The following is a 21,916-nucleotide window of genomic DNA, read 5'->3' as shown; positions in this document are numbered from 1 at the left end:
TACCCAATTACTGTGTCCTCTAAATCCTAAAACTGTGCATTTTTATGAAGTTTTTACTTTAAACCTGAGCACTTGTGAAGTCTTCTCAACACTTCCATTTCAAGTTGTTTACTGATGGTTTTATTCTTGACCTATCAAGTGAGTAATCATGAAATAACAATATCTCATACATTATTTATTGTTCAATCATTGTTTGTGATTATTTTATTATGCTATTAGTTGTTTATTTCAATCATTTTTTTCCTAAAATCGTTGCATGTAATGTGATAGAAAGGAATTAAAGGAAATTTAGATTTAAAATTAATTATTACCAATTTAATCATTGCTTGGTGTTGTAGTTTATATAAATCTTAACATGTTCTTTAATTTTTCATTTTAGAAATGGGTTTTGTGATCAATCACAAAGTCATAAATCTCTCATGGTTATTTATATTCAATTAGTGTTCATAATGATTTTCCTACGCTAATACTTACACATTTCAATTGTTTCACCTTGAACTATTGCATATAATATCATAGAAAGAAAATGTTAGAGGAAAGGGGAAATAAAGAGTGTACATTGACCATTTAATCGTTAGTTAGTGTTGTATTTTTTTGAAAGTCAATAATGTCTTCCACTTTTCATTATAAAAGTGGGGTTTCTCTAGGTTTTGAAAAAAACATTTATCTAATGGTTGTTTATCAAACAATATATGTTTGTAATGATTTTCTTATGCTGATAGTTGTAGGTTTTAACCATTTAAGCTTTAAGTTGTTACACACAATGTGATAGAAATAAATAATTAAAGAAAATGTTAAAGAAATAGTCTACATTATCAATTAATCATTTATTGGTGTTGTAGTTCATATAACTCTAGACAATTTCTTAGAAATGGGGTTTGTTAGGGTTTTTCTTCAATCATGAAGTACCAAATCTCTCATAGTTATTTATCATTCAATAAGAATTCGTAATGATTTTCCTTTGATCAAACTTGTATATTTCAATTACTTCACCTTGAAATCATTGCATCTAATGTCATGGAAATAAATAATTAGGGGAAATAGGAAATAAATAGTGTATATTATTCATATAATGATTGGTCTTTTGTTTTTGTGAAACTCAACACTTTCTTCCATCTTTTATTTTAAAATTAGGGTTTCAGTGGGTTTTGAAATTTTTTGTCTAGTCTTGATCATTCAATGTGTGTTCATAATTATTTTTGTGCACTAATAGTTATAGGCTTCAATCATTTAATCTTGAAATCAGAGTATGTAATGTGATAAAAATAAATAATTATAGAAAATGCTAAAGAGATAGTGTATATAGTTAATGCAATCATTACTTGGTGTTGTTATTTCACAATCCTTCTTAGTTTCTTCATTTTATGGGGGTTACTAGTGATTTTCATATTCTATTTGAAATTTTTTTCCTATGGTGATAGTTGTATGTTTCAATCATTTCAACTTAAAATCATTGCATGTAACGTGACAAAAAGAAATAATTCAAGAAAATGTTTTGAAAAAATAGTGTACACTATTGATTTAATTGTTGGTTTTGTAGCTTTTATGAATCTTGACAGTTTCTTCAATTTTTCATTTTATAAATGGGGGTTTATCTATGTTTATCATTGTCTTCCACATACTATTTTTCTAAGAACTTTAGCTCCCACAAACACTTTTTGTTGGCCTTGTTTGCTAAGCTTACATTACCTATTTACACTCTTAATTTATCATTAATTTATTTGTTACCCTAATTATACCCATGTGCATTCCTCTATTTGACTGCATTGTCTCAAGTAGGAATCCTATAGTGACTGTATGGATTATTAGCTTGTCATTACTATATGCATTGCTCAATTGACATAGGAGAGGTTTACCTAACATTATGTGTACGTATTGTTAAGTTGACATTGACCGCATGAATTTTTCTTTTAATTTAACCATTCTTCATTTGGTAATCATTGTATGCATCAGTCTAGTTTTTTTATCTTGTAGTTTCTATTGTTCAACTAACATTGTCTGCACCTAAAGTTTGCCTTGACTTGATATGCTTATGAATGTATGTATTATGAAACAAAGTTGTTTGAGGTTAAGTGATAACTTGCATATCAATATTGTTCAATAAGTGTTTGTGATGATAGTTTTATGCTTCACTATGTAAGGTGGAAACCAATTCATATAGGGTGTTATATATTTTTTTAAAGAGCAAATGGTAAAGAAATAGTGAATACGTTCAATTTTTTATCATTTTTTCTCTATGTCTATCAATTTAAAATTGAGATTTCTCTAAATCTCAACAGCGTTTTAAATTATTTCATTTTAAATATCAAACATTCTGTGGGTTTATCTAAGTCTAATATGGGTTTCTCTTAAAAATTATTAAAAGTTTTAATGCAATTCCTTGTACAAATTCAAATATGAAGGAAATTCCTTGTATGAAATGATCGATTACTTCCCACAATAATTCAAATTTCATTATTTAATAATAAAAATATGAATTCAAAATCCCACTATGTGAAGAAAATATTAAGTGCAATTCATTGAATGAAATGATCTATTACTTCCCACCACAATTTGAATTTCAAATCAACCATGCACTTCTTTAATGACCCAATTCTTTTAAGAAGGATATAATTCCATGTAAAAATCCTATAAAATTCCTTGTCTGTCTATTTTTGGTTAATTCTCTACAAGTTTTATATTTTTTGTTCTTTTTATATGATAACTTTATAATACTCAATGCTTTAAGCCTATTTTATTACAAATTATGTACTTTTCTTGCTTATGGTAGGTTAAAATATATTGTAAAACTAAGTCAACATAGTTCAATGTAGTCTCTTATTATACATTGATAACTTAGTTTTGTAGTATTCCCAATGAGTACACTACATAACTACTAAATTAGTTTACTTCTTACAATCTATACTTATTTAGTGGTTTATGTTTTATGCTTAATGTATGTTCAAATCCATTGCAAAATGAAGTTAGTAAACTTACATGCCTTTTTCTTTAGGATCACATGTATTGCAAAAAAAAATTCAAAATCCTTTGTAAATGTTATCAATGAGTACATTACAAAACTAACTCTAAATTTGCACAATGAGATTTGTGATGTATTTGATGATGAAATATACTTGTCACTCTAGTTAAATTTGTTTTAAAGTCCTTTCATATTCTACATTGTCATCTTACTTTTGTAATATTTTTTTTAAGTGGGCTTATTGTTGTACCAAAAGACCAATTTGTCAATGCCCAATACAACCACTCAACTTATAGTATACAGAAGGCAGTTCAACCTTTGTCAAAAATCTTGAGGGGAGCACTGAAAAAATTTCCAACAATCTCCCCCTTAGCGTTACCCGAGGGTTTGAGGATTTGAACTTGTGACTAAGCTTTGATACCACTTGTTAGAGTGGATTTGTCAATGCACCAAAAGATTGATCAATCAATGCATGATATAACCACTCAACTTATAGTACACATGAGGTAGTTAAGCCCTTGTCACAAATCCCAAGGGGAGTGTTGAACAAATTTCTGACAATATTATCAATGGATACCCATGTATTCCATGTTCATTTTTATGTATTACATTACATATCTCTACTCTTGTTTAGGTTGGAAGGCTATCTCATTTCATCCTTTTTTATTTTGCGTTATTGTATGATTAATGTATAATTATTGACTATAGGTTGAAATCTATTACATAACTAAGTTACCATAGTTCAAATATATTTTACGCAATTATAAATAAACAACATATATTCTCAATGACATCTATTTTGAACAATTATATATTCTATGATTTTATCTTTATATATTTTTATGTTTATACATATTTATTATTTTCATTAATGTTACTTTGTGTTAGGTTTTCTTTATGGATCAAACTTTTAGTATTCAATGTTTGGTATCTTGTGTTGCATTGATAGTAGTTGCATCAACCAATACTTAAAGATCTATTATAGGAGGATCAACAAAAACATATACATAATCTTAAACATTAACATTTATATCTATGAAAGTAACTCCATGTAACACTATAATACTTTAATGAGTTCCCCATACTTTCCCTATTTTCCTTTTGCCTATCAATCTTATCACTTAACCTCAAACAACTTTTCTTGACATTGTACATACATTTATGAGCATATCTAGTCAATGTAAACTTCGTATGGAAGTAATGTTAGCTCGACAATGAAAACTAGCAAATTGAAAACTAGAGTAATATATATAGTGAATAGAAATTGAAGAATGGATGTATTAAAACATAAATGCATATACCTAATGTTAACTTGACCTCCCTCATGTGAGTTGAATAATGCATATAGTAATGACAACCTAATAATGTATAAAATCACTATAGTGAGATAATGCAATTGTTAGAGTAATTAGATATTTTCTAAATTAACTTTAGTTCACTTAAGCTAAACTTTAGGTATCTAATAATTAATATCTTTTATTAATCATTATGATACAACCTAGATTAAATACTCTTCTTGTATTTAATAATTATCTTGTAATTAGTAAATACCTAGATTAAATACTCTTCCTATATTTAATAATTATCTTGTAATTATTAAATACCCTAAAGAATTTTATGTTACCTTTTGGGGTTTTGATCTCCTTTATAAGGATGATTGCTCATTGTAAACATTAACTTGAGATAATTCATTTTCTATAGCAATCTTCTTTTTAGCTCATCAGGAATGTCTCATCTATGGATTTGGCAATTCTTGCCTCCATAGCTTTTTGCCTCTCTCTTTTGTGATAAGTGTTTGTGTGCACATGATTCTTGGGAGCTATGGGGTTGATCTTTCATCAACTTCAATAGAAACCACATAGAAGTATGTAAATGAGTATAATCAAAGATTCAAATAAATCAATGACAAATTAGGAATGCACGTAGGTAATGTAAGCTTAGAAAAAAGGGCCAATATGAAGTGTTTATGGGAGCTAAAGTTTTCAAAAACACAGTATGTTGAAGGAAATGATAAACACATAGAAACCCCCCATTTTGAAAACAAAAAAAAATTAAGAAACTATCAAGATTCATAAAAGCTACAACACCAAATAATGATTAAATCAATAATGTACACTATTAAGTTACTAGTTTGTCTAATTATTTCTTTCTATCACATTACATGCAATGATTTCAAGATGAAATGATTAAAACATATGATTTTCAACATATGAAAATCATTGTAATATCACTATAGAAAAAATAAGTATGAACACTAATTGAATGATAAATAACTATGATATATTTTATACTTTGTGATGGGGTTCGAAGGGCATAGTAACTAGGTAACCCAAAAGTGGTAATATGACATCCATTGAATTGTGAATGTGTTAACGTGAATTGTAAACTATTAAAGGAGTAGTTGAGCAAGTTTTCTAGTTGATGATATAACTAATGAAGTTATTGGTTAAGTGCTAATTGAATGATAAGGAAAGAGATCAAAGTGTGAAGTTGTTGAAGAGGAAAGAAAATTCAGGAGAACTAAGTAGAGAAGAAGAAGGTCATATTGGAACTACAATTGGAACAATTGTTATGTTCTCATTGATGTCAAACCTTACTAGTAAGACATTTGCTAAAATTGTAGAGTTTCATCTTATTTGAGTGATGAAGAGGATTTTAAAAGAGAGATGACAAGATGAACTAGTAAAGTGGTTGAGTAAATTGGAGTAAGTATGATGGAACTACAAAGGGCACTTGATCAATTAGTATTTGACAAGATAATGTGGTATTTAATCATTGTATTAAGTGAAGAAGAAATATGAGTTGAAGTATGAAAAAGATGATTGATAGAAGTAAACAAGTTAGTAAAACATGAGTTTGATCGAGTGTCAATTACTGGGTCAATGAAGAAGTTAAGCATTGCCAAGAAGAATATTAAGTAACTTAAGTATTAGCCGAGTGATGCTAATGACCAAGCATGATGAAGAAAACTAAAGTAATGATCAAGCATAATGATGATCAAGAAAGCTAGTGTAAGTCAACTGAGATAGATCGATAGTGATTGGGATACCTAGTGATGATGAAGATGAAGAACATAGTGATGATAAACTATCAAAAAATTAATAGTTTGTGAAAGAATCAAGATTTGAGACTAACATAGTTGAATTTATGGAACAATAAAAATGTGTTAAAGATAAGGATTGATGAGATGGCATATTTAATGTATGAATTGAGTTTGTTAAGTGATCTAAGGTGAAGATTTAATGAGAAGTTTCCAAAAGTTTCAAGGAGAGAAGTAAAAGGACAAAATGATGAATAGATTCAATGAAATTAATCAAACCCTAAGTTCTATGGTTATGTTTAAGAAAAAAAAAGATTAAATCTATCTATTTAAGGAGACATATGAGATGTTTTGTGAGTTGGCTAGAAAATTTGTGAAGAATGAGAGAAGAACAACTGAAGAATAGAGTTGCAGAGAAAAAGTGAGAAGTCGATGAAAGAGAGATTGCTTAAAGTGTTGCCAAGCAAATCAAAGATGGAGAATGTAATGAAGACTAGTCAATGAACTGGGAATGAGATTAATAGAGATCTAAACAATCAATGTGAGTTGTATTTTATCAAATCAACCTAGTTGTTACTTTCTAACCATTGTAGTAGTAAAAATCATTTAATCAAGGTTGACGTAACAAACATATTGCAAATCCTTTGATCAAGGTGACATTTTGATGAGATGTTTTAAAGACCTCTAACAATATCACTCCTAATAGGGTAATTAAATTATTTAGTAGGGTCACACCTAACAATGTGTTTTGTAACATTTTAATAGGGTTGGCTCTTAATTAAGCTCACTTTAAAAGAGTGAAAAAGTGGTAGAATGATACTTGGTGGTTTTCCCCCAATTAGGTTTCCATGTTAAACTTGATGGCATACCTGTGTGAATGCTTTTTAGTTACTTAACCAGAGAGCTAAGTGTTGATATGAATAAGATGAGCTACTAATGATTTTCTATATTAATAGAGGGGATTTATGAGTTTGATTAAATTGTTTGAAGTTGTTAAAAGTTGAACTGGTACATCTAGAACTATGGATAACTAATTCACTCACCCCCCAGCTTCTTAGACATTTTAATCATTATAAAAAATAGTATCAAACCTTTGGTGCTTGCAAGAAAAGTTTGAAGGGACTTAAGCTAAAAGACTAAGATTTGCAAGAGAGAGGCACCCAAGCTCAACAAAGAGAACTTCCCAACATGGAAACGTCTGATGAGATTGCATCTATCTAGAGTTGGAGATTCTACACTATACAACTTGGACAATGAAAGCATAGAAGAACCTAGACCCATGAGATTTGAGAAAATAAAAGAAAAGAAGGAGCACAATCAAATGATGATAGATCTGGCATCTTCCTTAAGTTACGTTGAGTTTGATGATGTGAAGGATTGCACTATTGTGATGCAAATGTGGGATAAGTTGCCACAAATCCATGAAGGGTACAAAAATGTGTTAAAGGCAAAAACTAAAAGTTTGAGAGGCAAGTCTGATGACATGAAAATGAAAGAAGGAGAAATTGTTTCATTACAGGTGTTCAAGGAGACATACTTAAAGAGATTGTGATCAGCAAGGTACTAAGAACTTTACTTTGTAATGTTTTGCTTCCTAGTAGTAGACATCATGATACTCTTATTCTTTGTGACCTCTAATTTCGATTGTGCCAAGTTTCTAAAAGGGGTCGTATGATGGGGGAGAGGGAGGCCAAAAGGTGTATGGTTAGGGAATTGGCGTGTAGAGTTGATGTTCAGTTGTATAGTGTTAGTAAGAATGGTTTGTATGGTAGATAGGATAAGTCATACGGTGGCAAGGATAAGTTGTATGGTGGCAGCCAAAATAGTCCGTATGATGGTAAAGGATAGCGTCATATGGTGGATCAATTAGTTATACATGGAGGTGGGGTGGAAGATGTATTACATGAATTGATGTATGTGCAATAGGAAGGTTGTACAAATAATTATACTATGCAACAAGAAGGTCGTATAGAAAATTATACTATGCAACAAGAAGGTCATACATACAATAATACAAGGATGTTGTACAGTGGTATATAGCTCTAATTTGTTTATTCTCCTGAAGTATGGAAAGTTGAATGGTGTATGGATGGAGGGGAAACTCATGAATCATGCAATCTAAACTTAGAGATCCAAATTCATTAGATAGAACCAAAAAATAATGGATATTAGAACATAGATAACCTTCAATTAGTATTTGCTAAAAGATGGTGCTCTGATTTGCCAAATCTGAGCAAAGTATTACATGCAACAATGGAATAGGGTGAGGGTTGAATCTCACTAAAACTGCACAAGCCAAATAGGGAAGATCTTTCACTTTTAAAATGGCTAACATTCAAAATTGCAATAGGAATTTGTAGTACAAAGAAATAATCCAACAAGTACCTACAAGTTGTGCTTAAATACCCATTAGGGAAACCTTTTCAAGGGTGTACAAAGATAGCCAACGACTACACAAACTTACAAAAACAAAACAAAATTGGGTCCAAGATAAACTAAATCAATTGGCCCATCAATAATAGTTTGACTAATAATTTATTTTATGGTGGGAACATTACTTTTCTTGTCCTCAAGAAAACTCAATTTGTTAGATGTTGTAGAATGTTCTCGCCCTCCCACGTCACATTGTCCAATGATAAGTGTCTTCAGCATACCAAATATTCCTTCACCATACAGTTCCCAAGGGTCTTCTCATGTGCTTTGATGATCTTAGCCAGTTCCAATATGAGATTCCCTTCTTTATTGAGAAATGGAAAGTTTTTACCTATCATGACGTTTTGTCCCACGATGTTCTTCATCCAATAAACATGAAAAATATTATGAATATGGCTCTCCTCGGGAAGTTTCAACTCATAAGTGACTTCACTGGTGTGACAAACTACATGATAAGGGCCATAAAATTGTGGCTTCAATTTTTCTTTCCCCTTTTATTCTAGTAAAGATTATTAGTATGGATGAAGTTTGAGATAAGCCAAGTCTCCCACTTCAAAACTTCTCCTTATTCGGTGTCTTTTAGTATACATCTTTTGTTGATTTTTTGTTTTTTGTAAGCTTTCTTTCAATCATCTAAGGATGTCTTGTCCCTTCTAAATCCAATCCCTTGCCCTTGGTGCATGACTATCACCCAATCCTATGTCAATGAATGAAAGGGGTTTTTATTCATGTAGTGCTTTGAAAGGTGTCATCCCGATGGGCATGTGGTAAGTGGTATTGTAACAATATTCCCCTAGATACATCCATTTGACCAATGCTTGTTGTAGTGTCGAACATAGTTTCGAAGGTACCTTTCAAGTCACTTGTTCACAATCTCCATTTGTTCATCTATCTGAGGGTGGTAACTAGTACTTGGCAAAAAATTTGTTCCTACCAGTTGAAGTAGTTTTATCCAGAAGATATTAATAAATCACCCATCCCAATCACTGACAATGTTTTAGGGAAACCTATGTAAATGAAAGACTTCTCTAAAAAAATAGATCGGCTAACTATGCGACCTAAAAATTTAAGGGGATGGGGAAGAAATGTGCATACTTCATCAATCTATCCACCACTATGAAGATAAAATCTTTTATGTTCACCTTGGGAAGTCCAATAATGAAATCCATTAAAATACTTTCCCACTTCTATTTTGGAATAGACAGAGATTGTTGTAACCCGACGGGTAGAGTATGTTTGGATTTGTTTAGCTAGCAAACCACACTCTCTCGTACATACTACAATTCATCTCCTTTAAGAAATTTTCATGAAAACCTCTCCCTAAGATGTTTGTAAGTTTTGAGGAAGCCTAGGTGTCCTAACAAGGGTGAGTCGTGGACCTCCTTCAAAATTTTCTACTTTGATTTGGATTCTAACACTAGATATATCTAATTCTTATAGTAAATGATGTCATTTTCCACATTAAACCAATCATCTTGGGTGTTTCCATCCATTAGCTCATAGGAAAATGTGTTTTTGGAATGTTCTACCAACAAATGCACTTTCTAGTTAGCTAAAATTTAGGTCAGTAAGCAAATGGGGGGTTTCCTGGACAAAGCATCTACAACCACATTGTTCTTTCCTTTCACATATTCAATTTCAAAAATCAAAAGCCTAAACCTTGCTTACCCATTTTTGTTGCCTCTCATTCAAGTCTTGTTGCTCTAGAAAATATCTCAAACTATTGTGATCCATACAGGTGACAAACTTGGCACCCACCAGATATTGTCAGAGCTTAGTTAGTGCATGTACAATGGCCAACATCTCTTTGTCATAAATGGAATATAAGAATTTTGTTTTCATAAGCATCCTGCTCTCATAAGCTATGGGGTGTCTATCTTTCATTAGTACTGCATTAATGCCTTCTTTGGATATGTCACACTCCAAAATGAATGGTCGAGTGAAATTAGGTAATGTGAGTATGGAACAAGTGCTCATTACTTCTTTCAATTTATCAAAAGTGAGTTGCACCTTTTCATTCCACTGGAAGGAGCCCTTTCTTATCAGATTTGTTAATGAAGTGTTGAACTAAGAGAATCCCTTTACAAACCTCCAGTAATAATTGCACAGTCCAAAAAATCCTCACAACTTAGAGAGTGATTTTGGGGAAGGCCAATCAAGGATAGCCTGAATCTTCTCCTAATGAACTTGTACCCCATACTTACTAACAATGTGCCCTAGGTATAATATTTTTGTCATACCAAATTCACACTTGGATTGCTTGGCAAACAAGGATTGATCCATCATAATTCTTAGGACTTAATTCAAATTATTTAGGTGCTCTTCCCATGTCTTGCTATAAATAAGGATATCATCAAAAAATACCAATAAGTACTTACACAATTATTTATTGAAGATGTGATTCATGCATGACTAGAATGTAACTAGTGCATTTGTAATCCAAATGACATGACCAAGAACTCATAATGCCTATAGTGACATTGAAAGGTCATCTTATCCATGTCTTATTTCCTCATGCAGATTTGATGGTATCTGGAATGAAGATCATTTTTTGAAAAATAAATTGCACCATGTAATTCAATTGGTAACTCATTGATCCTTGGAATAGGATATTTATTCTTTATCATCCTTTTATTTAATGCATAGTAGTCCACACACATGTGCATCATTTCATCCTTCTTTTTAAACAATACCACTGATGATGCAAAAGGGATAGAACTAAAATAGATCCATCCTTTCTCAAGTAGTTCTTGAATCATCTTTTTGATCTCATCTTTGAATTTATTGGGATGGCAGTAGGGTGTGGTTATGATAGGCTTGGCGCATGTTTCCAACTTCATAGTATGTTCAGACCCATAATGGGGAGGTATACCAGGAGGAATCCCTATAAAAAGTTATCGTAATCACTCAAGGTATTCTAGAGATAATCATCCTAGGGAGGTGTTCATTGCCCTTTTATGGGTTCTATTGAGACAAAATAGTGTGCAGCCCAAGCAATGTCATCATGGAAAAAAATTGCCTCCATATGATGTGCAAAAACTTCCTTCAATCCCTCATTGTCCATTTTGTGAAGAACAACCTTCTTCCCATCGACAACAAAAGTGAAGTCCATTCGTTTAAAGCTCTAAGTGTATTCATCAAGTGTCTCTATCCACTATATGCCCAGAATAATTTCCATATCATCTAGGTCCACTATTAAGAAATCCTCCATCACCATGTGATTCACCATTGTGATACTTAGCTAAAGAACAAGGTGTGTACAGGGCAGTAGGGTTCCTCTGATAACCTTGACTTGGAATCCTACATGTGACTCAGGAGGTAGACCTCTTCATTTCACCAAGGATGATTTTTTGAAGTTGGGAGTGGCTCTACTATCAAGCATCACCATGACTCTTTGTCCTTGAAGGGTTTCTTATACATGAAACACTATATACCTCAGGTTCCCAGCTAAGGTGATAGTTCCTCTATGGCATACTAATGCTACAATTCTCTCCATACAGTTTAGACTAACCATTTTGGTATCCTCATGGGGATGGTTATCTTTGAAGGATAGATCTTCTTGTTCATCCTCATCATCAGACACAACTTCAATGTAGTGAATTTTTCCTTTCTTGAGGCATTTGTGCCCAGGTTCCCATGGTCCCTTATAGTTGAAACATAGTTTCTTCCTTCAAAGCTCCTATCTAGTAGCTTCTTCCAATGACAACTTCCTTAGTGGAGGTTTATTATCTTTGTCCCTCAGAAACACCAGTAGTTTGGAATGTGAGTAACTTTGAGAGGATGACGGTGATGATGATATCATAATTTGTGCCTTCTTAATGGCCTCTGATAGGGTGGTGGGATTGAACCCTTTAACCCAACCTTTCAATGGTTTTCTTATTCCATCCAAAAAGAGAACCATTTGTCTTCTTTTAGAAATGTCCATGACCAAAATAGAGAATTTCTAAAATTCTGCAATGTACTAGTCAACCGATCTAGTTTGCCTCAACTATGCCAAATCTTTGAAATTGAGTTTTAAATCTTCACCATCAAATGGATCTATCAATCTCTCACTAAATTTTGCATAGGTGTTTATCTGATCATGCCCCAGTGTGATGGTGTCATGATGCCACCATTCATGTGCTACTCCCTCCAAGTGTAAGGCCACAAATTTAATTACTTCCTCTTCTGGCATGGGATTAAGCTAGAAGTAAGTATATGCCTTCATTACCTATGCTTATGAAAATATGAATCTAGATTTGTCAAATGGTGACAGATTTACTTTACTCAACTTCCTCTTGAGATCATCATTAAAATATCCTCAGTTTCTACCTCCCAAATATCTCATTCTCAAATCTACATAATATTTGTAGGATATATCTATTAGAAATAATAATCCACTAAGATAACTGAGGGTGGGGGGGCGAATTAGTTATCCAACAATTAAAACATTTATCAACTTTAAACAATCTTATCCATTCAACCAAAGTAAACAAAAACCATAACAAGATGCACATAGACAATTACACCAGATATGTTAACTAGGGAAGCCCTTGATTAGAGGGGAAATCCCAGTGATAATGATGCCCACAAGATGATGTACTAATATAAATATTCTTTGTTAAAGGATGGACCTGTTAAGATTCTATTACAACATTTAGTACATATGACTCGCTTTTAGGAGACTTTGAATCCCTGTTAGGAGATTCCAACCCTATTAAGAAATGTGCCAACCCTGTTAGGACTTGTGGTACAATGTATGCAAGAAGAGTCCACTACCCAAACATGCAATTTCAATTACAAGATGAGCTCACTGCCCAAACAAGTAATTTATTGTATCTTTCCTCTATCATGTCAATTGAACAAATCACTATTAGACCTTATGGACCAGGTCATGAACCTCAGATCCAAGTATCCAACTTTGGATCACTCAATAAAACTTTGGCAATGAAGTTTCCTTCACTTCCACTCTACTTTACTCAACTTCACTTTCCTCTCTTTGTGTTTCTTAAAATCACTTCTTTTTGATACTCATGATAAAGAAAAATGTCCTTCCTTTATATTGAATCCATAAAACAATTCCTTGAGTCAATTTTTACACCTTCTCAATTAATTATTATAGAACCACACTAAGAACATGTTACATTTAACGATAACATTAATCTTCTGTCTTACAACTTGAATATCTTTTTGTACACACAAAATTATGATGAGAAAACTTAGCCACATCATTACCAACATGTCTTCTTCATATCTTTAACTTTGACTTCTCAGAAAAACAACTATGCTAAGGGATATAACAAGTTTACTAGAATATGCCTCTATAAACTCTATCTCAAAATAGTCTTTACCAAAACTTATATAACTTCTTCTAGACTTAATATGTTGTGCTTTTGAGGTCAACTACATATACTAGACACTTATTAGTATCTCCCTTTAACCTTGCTACTGAAAGTACTCAATGATCTATCTGTACTAACTTGATCTTCATGTTGTTCTTCTATCAGATACCATAGAAAAATTCTATGTTGACATCAATGACAAATAGAGTCATGAATGTAACATTAATCATGTTAACATATCTACAATACTCCCCCATAGGAATATTATTAGCATTCATGCTTCCAACAATATCTTCCTCCAAATTTACATTCTTCTTGTCTTCTCTCAATTGTTTTTGCATTTCCTCAAAGGTTGGCTACTTCCCTCCATGTGGTGCCTCCATCTGTGGGGGAAAAGATGGCATGAAAGGTCAAAAGCGTGTTGGATGAGTTTTTTCTTTACCCGACACTAAGTCTGTGTTGTGACCATTTTGTTCACCAAATATTTTATTTTCAACCAATTTCTTGAGAGTTTCTTCTATGAGTCACTGAGTATCATTGATTTGTGTCTGATTCCTTTCAAGTTCTCTTAATAGTGCCATAAGTTTGGCAATTGTGGGTTTCGATTATACAGCCATTCTATCAACCAAATGGGTTGTTCTTCTCTTGCAGCTATAAACTCTCATTCACTATCCACAAGCTAGCAGGATTGAAGCTTTGATACCATTATAATGTTCTGCTTCCCAGTAGTAGACATCATGATACTCTTGTCCTTTGTGACCTCTAATTTCCACTATTCCAAGTTGCTAAAAGGGGTCATATGATGGGGGAGAGAGAGGCCAGAAGGTGTATGATTAGGGAATTGGCATGTAGAATTAGTGTCCAGTTGTACAGTGGCAGTAACAATGGTCCATATAGTACCCAAGATAGGTTGTACGGTGGCAAGGAAAATTGTATGGTGACAGCTAGAATAGTCTATATGATTATAAAGGATAGGGTTGTACAGTGGATTAATTGGTTCTACAGTGGAGGTGGGGTGGAAGTTGTACGACATGAATTGATGTGTGTGCAACAAGAAGGCCATACAGACAATTACATTATGCAATAGGAAGGTTATACAGACAATTATACTACACAACACGAAGGTCATATGAACAATAACACAAGGATGTTGTACGATGGTGTATAATTCTAGCTTGTTTATTCCTCCAAAGTATGAAAAGATGAATGGTATATGGATGGAGGGGAAACTCAATCATGCAATCTAAACTTAGAGATCCAAATTCATCAGATAGAACCAAAAAATAATGGAGATTAGAACACAAATAATCTTCAATTAGTATTTACCAAAATAATGTAGTGCTCTGATTTTCTAGATCCAAGTAAAGTATTACATGCAACAACAGAATAGGATGAGGATTGAATCCCACTGAAACCACACAAGCCAAATAGGGAAGATCTTTCACTTTCAAAATGGCTAACAATCCATAGCTCCAATAGGAATTTGTAGTACAAACAAATAATCTAAAATGCATACTTAATGATTACCTACAATTCATGCCTAAATACCCATTGGGAAAAAAATTTTGAGGGTGTACAAAGATAGCCAATGACTACACAAACTTATGGAAACAAAACAAAAAATGGGTCCGAGATAATCTAAATCAATCAACCCATCAACCATAGTTTGATTAATAATTTATTTATGACAGGACCATTACACACTTCCTGTTTATGCCATTAGAGTATCTGCAATACAAGAACTAAGATGCACACCTGGTGATGACATGACCCAAAATAGTCTAATTGGTAGAATCACTCCATTTGAATCATCAAGTTTTGATAATTATACACCTCCTAGTGTTTAATGTGCTTTTCAAGTCTTAATTAACCCTTGATGGATCTAAAAGAAGAAAAAGTTCAAAAAGTAAGTCTATGGATAGTGATAGTGAATCAAATGATGACCTTGATGATCTAGAAGCATTATTGGCTACAAAGGTGAACTTCCTATAAATTTTTTTAAACTTACTAAAGTTTCTCATATTGCTACAAGATGTCCTAATAGAGATGAAAAAGGATGAAAAGAAAGAAAATAGATATCAAGGAAGGAGAGACAATAGAGACAACTAAGGTAAAAAATACTACAAAGGAACTAATAAGAAATCTTGCTACATTGTTGAAGAAGATGGTTTTGAAAGTGATTCTGATGAACATGATGACGAAGTTGTTTATGTTGTAATGAAAAATGAATTTGATGGATATGAAAAGATTGTGGAAACTACTCTTATTTCACATGATAGTAAGAATGATAAATGGATAATTGATAGTGGTTTCTCGCATCATATGATTGGTGATAAAAGTAAGTTTCAAAAGCTAGAACACTATAATGGAAGTTGTGTTAAGTTTGAAAATGATGCATCATGTTATGTGAAAGGCATAGGATCTATTGTATTGAATGACAATATTAGATGTGCCAATGCATATAATGGGTTGATGGACTGAAATATTATTTGCTAAGTGTGGCATAGCTAAATAGTTTAGGTTACTGAGTTGAATTTCAAAATAAGAAGACAAAAACATATGATGCTATTGGTGAACTAATTGGAAGTGGAGAGAAAATTAGAGGTAATTTTTTCTATCTACAGATATCTAAAAATACATGTTTATTTGTACAATTTAAAGATGTCTGGTTAGACATAGGAGATTATGTCATGTGAACTTTGATACTTTGGTAAGAATTAGTAAGATGGAAAGAGTAAGAGGATTACCAAGATTGGAAAAACCTAATAAAGTGATGTGCAAACAATTTAAAATGGGAAAAGTGACAAAACCTAGTTTCAAGAGAAAGACCTATTCTTATAATGATATTTTGTAGTTGGTTCACACTAACGTATGCATTCCTATTGGAGTGCAAAGTTATTATGGTGATAGGTACTTTATCCTATTTGTTGATATTTTTCTAGAATGATGCATGTGATGTTTCTTAAAGAAAACTATAATACTTTTTAAATGTTTAAGTGGTATTTGGCTAAATTTGAAAAGGAAAGAGATGAAAGTATAAAATTAGGTGAATTCATTTTAGAGGAGTTCATTATATTATATAATGAGAGATGTATCAAAAGACAAATGTCTGTACCAAGGATTCCACCATAGAATGGGATAGCTAAAAGAAGGAACAGATCAATCATGGACTGTGTAAGAACACTGATGATAAAGAAGAATGTTTCACAAAAGTATTGGAGTGAAGTTGTAAGTACTATTGTTTATACACTTAACCAAGTTCAAGTTAAGAAAGGTACAAACAAAACTCCTTCTAAACTATGGTATGTTTATGCACCTAATGTCAAATATTTCAAAGGTTTTGGAAGCAAATGTTATATTTTGAAAGATTAAAGGAATGAAAATTTTGATGCAAAGTGTGATGAAGGTATATTCTTAGGATATTCAACTAAAAGCAAGGCATACAAGTCTTTGAATACTAACACTAACAAAATTGTAGGAAGTGCAAATGTTAGAGTTGATGAATTTGCATAAAAGAGTAAAGAAGAATGCAAGAAGGAACCTAGCACTTATAGAAAATTTGTATACGTCTATGAAGGAGAACCGAGTACTTTACCTTAATAAGAGAAAGAGACTTCCAAGCATTAGCAGATAGTAAATGTTGAGTTACAGTAGAGAAGCTCTACCTAGCATTGATAATCTACAAAGGCTAAGTCACTAAGAGAGGAGACTAAACACCAGATATAGGAAGCTGAGTTACAATAGGAAATACTTGGATAAGATGAGAAAGATAGACAAAGTGAAGTACAAAAAGGAGAAAGAATATTTGAACATTATTTGGCATTATATGTAAGAAGACACCACACACCTAATCAAATCATTGGAGATAAAGATTCATGAGTCATGACAAGAAACAATTTGAAGGGTGATACATGTTTACTATGTGAGTTTGAGCCAACAACAATTACAGATGCATTGGAGAATGAGGATTGGATTAGAGTAGTGAATGAAGAGATTGATCGAATTGAGAAGAACAAAACATGGATGTTGGTACCAAGGCCAAAGAATAAGAATGTGATTGGAACCAAGTGGAAATTCATAAACAAGTTGAATGAGAAAGGTGTAATCACAAGGAACAAAGCAAGATTGGTTTACAAGGGATCAACATAAGAGGAAGAAATTGGTTATGGAGAGACATTTTTCCTAGTTGCAAGATTGGAAGGAGTAAGAACATTACTTGCATGTGCTTCTTACAAAGGTTTCAAGGTGTATTAAATATATGTCAAATCTACATTTTTTAATGAAATCTTAGAAGAAGAAGTCTAATTTGAACAACTTCAAGGATTTGTTGAATATAGAAAGAAGAACATGTTATGTAAGTTGCACAAAGCATTGTATGGTTTGAAACAAGTCCCTAGAGCATGGTATGAAATATTACATGCATATTTGGTGAGAATTGATTTTGCAAGAACTAATGAAAATAGCAATAGGTACTTGAAGAGTGAATCTGAGGATAAGATATTGCTAGTTGAAATATTGGTTGATGATATCATATTTGGAGGACATAATTTAATATGCAAATAATTTTCTAATGAGATGAAGAAAGAATTTGAGATGTCAATGTTTGGAGATATAAAATTATTTTTTAGTTTGCAAGTCTATCACATCAAAGGTCTAGTGCCTGCCCCTAGTTTGCACTTCTGTTATCATTGCCAAACTCTATTAGGCTAGTTTTATGCTTGATGTTAGTAGCATTACTTTCAGAGTATCAGATATTGTTTTAAATTCAGTTGATCATATGATGAGATTACTTGATACTCCTTACTCCATTTATGTATGATGATTATTATAGTGTTTTCTGTTATTGATGATGATTAGTTAGATGGTTATTATCATATGTGTTTTCTTATGAATACTTACCCATACTGCATGTGTATGGTGTGCGTGTTTGGTTTCTTTATGTATGGCATTTTTGATGTGGTTAAGGAAGGGAGTCATAGTCAACTACTAGTCGGGATCTACACGATGCAACACTTCCTACCATTGCTTGTTTAGTTAGTATATGTTGTGTATGTACATGAGTGGATTTTATGCAAGTTGCAGGTACTAGGTATCGACTTCCCTGAATTGATAGGATGAGCATACCCTATCACATTATCTCAATGGTAAGAGAGGGGAGATAAATTCTTAAGTCCAAATCCTAAAACTTTAAGCCATTTGTCCTAATTGACAATTAGGACAAGTGTCTGAGTGGTGTACCCTTTGAATGTGTCGAATGACGTTAATTCATGATTATAACCCTTTAGTTTGTTTTTGTATATGTTTTTCTATGATGGAGTTTTCGTATGTTGTTTTATGAGTCCTTGGTGGATTTTCTATTAATTAAGTCTAATTAAAAGATTAAATTAAGGATTTAATCTAATGGAAAATTATTATGATACTTTAATATTAAATTATATTTAATTAATTGAGAAATTAATTAAATAAAAAGAATTAAATTTGAAGACAAAAGTTATAATATAAATTTAGAACGTGATAATATTTATTTATTTTAATAATAATATATTTAGAGTTCATTTTTAAATAAATGCTAAATATTATTATTATTTAAGTTAATAAATATTTTATCAATTAAGTTTTGGAAATAAAATTAAAAGTGAAAGTATATTTAAATTATTAAAAGTTGTTAGTTCGCATGAGGTATGCATGAGATTAAAATATGAGAGATTAATTAAAAATATAAAACATGTAAATTTAATAAAGATATTCTAATTGCATAAAGTTAGCATGGAATTAAATTCAATAAATTAAATTAAAAAGCAAGTCAAGTGGAAATTTAATAAATTTATTTAATAATTCTTTTAACATGCATGAACAAGATAAAAGAAAGATAAATAAAAGTTAATATTGAGTTAAGGGTTGTGAGCAAGGAGTTCTCCTAGGTGAACGCACAATCAGTGCCCCGATTTAAGGAGAGGGCTCTTTATCACAATTGGAGGGTTCATTTTTGAGGGAGGATTTTTGGGCATGAATTTTGGGGAGAAAAAATTGGAAGCAAATTTTGGAAGGGAAATTTTGGAAAAATTCTTAGAGATAAGATCTCGGATAGAAGCGGACTCCCTTACAATCTTCAGGTGGTTGTGATTTTAGCATCAAAACCAATTCTGTGAATTCTCTATATGCATGTTAATTTCTCTTTATACTTAGAGGTTGAAAATTCTTTTAAAACCTTGTTCTTTAATTTTGCAAATTAGATATTTAACCGAGAGGGTTTGAGATTTAAAAGGAAAACAAATTTTATTGTTTAGAATTTAACTGATTAATCTGAGCTTCCACTCTAAATCCGTATTAGAAATGTTTATTTTAAGATTTATTTATTTTTTAAATAAGAAGAAGAAATTTGTTTATATAAAATTTATATTGTAAAGAGATGATATTCTTTCTCTTTTTTTAAACTAATTAATTTAGAAATTCGAGTGGTTAGTCAAATTTTTCCTATCAGGCTAGGATTGCAAATATTTATAAATAAATAAAAATTAGAAAAAATATTATATATATAGGGGTAAACGCTTTGACCTGGAGCTATGAACCAGTGAGGCCACAAACGGGGGACCTCATCCCCGAGAGATTTGAACCTTGATGGCAAGGATAACAACTCAACAACTTAACCATCAAAACATGCCACTATTGGCATATTATAACATATATTGTTTGATATTATAAATTTTAATAAATTTGAAATTTAAAATTTAAAAAAAATTATAATTTAAAAAATAAATATAATATTGGGGGGGAGGCGGGGCCATCACCCCCCCCCACCTCACAACACCCCTGGCCACAACCTTTAAGGTTGCGCGTGACAGGTGCTACTGTTGCACAACAGTAGTATGTAGTACTGATGTGGCAGTAGTCGTACCTGCAGCAGTAGGGGTTAGGCTAACAGGCTTCTAAAAACTCTAAGTTTATATATATATATATATATATATATATATATATATATATATATATATATATATATATATATATATATATATATATATATATATATATATATAATGTTTATTTTTATATATATAAGATTTATAAAATAATTTAATTTAATAATTAGTTGTTAAAATTTAATAATAATTAATTTATTAAACTATTTTTATATATTTAATTTCTTAAATTATTTTAATTAATATTTATTAATTTTAATAATTAAAAGATTAAGATTGGTATGTCCTACAATCGCTAATTAAAGTAATTAACTTTAATCAAGCTTAATTAATGTGTAAGGTTATTTAGTGAATTTAGTCTTATTTTATTAAAAAATAATGTTGACTTTAATAAAATTGAGAATGGGTTTTATTGGATGATAGTAGATATTATTTTTAATAATATTAATTAATAACCTTTAAATATTTATTGAAATTATTATCTTATGATCTTGATTATTTATAAAGTCCCAGTGATATTATTGGATAATCAATTATTATTATAAAAAATTATTGGTGATAAATATTTTAAAGACATTAATGGGATTTAATGGTGAACTTTGGAATAAGAGTAATTATGCAATATGTTCATATACAAGAACGAGATTATTAGTAAGGGTTAAAATGGTAATATTATGTACCCAAAACTTGTACTAAAACAAAGTTGGAAAAAATAAAATTTAAAAAAAAAAAAAAAAAAAAAAAAAACTTTCTGTAACTGAAACTTTATGTTTTTAAAATCAAACTGAACTATGAGACCATTATGTTTTCTATGTATTGTCTATGCTTTGGGGTTTTGGGGTTGATTAGATGTTGACCAGTTTAGGTTGTTACTAGAGGCTCGGGGGTTATATGTTTGTGATGTCATGTTGATGTTGATCTCGATCTTGATTATTTTTGCTCAACCATGTATGTGTTGATATGCTCTATGTTGAGTGTGTTTATATTGTTGATTATTGTTTTTCAGTGCCTTGTGGGATGGCGAGATTTATGTTATGGGTTATCTGACTTAACTATTTTTGAGTTCTCAATCAGTTATATTTGATTTTCTTTCCAGTTGCTTTGAGAGGACTGAGATGTTTTGGATGATTTGTTCTTGATAATGTCATATTGTCACATGTTTGACTTGACCATTTTGGAGTCTTCAATCAGTATTATTTTGGGATGCCTTCTGGTTTCTCATTAAGAACCAATGGATATTGTTGGA

The sequence above is a fragment of the Cupressus sempervirens genome, chromosome 3 (assembly GCF_028749045.1).
Source record: "Cupressus sempervirens isolate cs-2001-9-10 chromosome 3, ASM2874904v1, whole genome shotgun sequence".
Taxonomy (NCBI): domain Eukaryota; kingdom Viridiplantae; phylum Streptophyta; class Pinopsida; order Cupressales; family Cupressaceae; genus Cupressus; species Cupressus sempervirens.
This window is presented reverse-complemented; position numbering follows the sequence as displayed.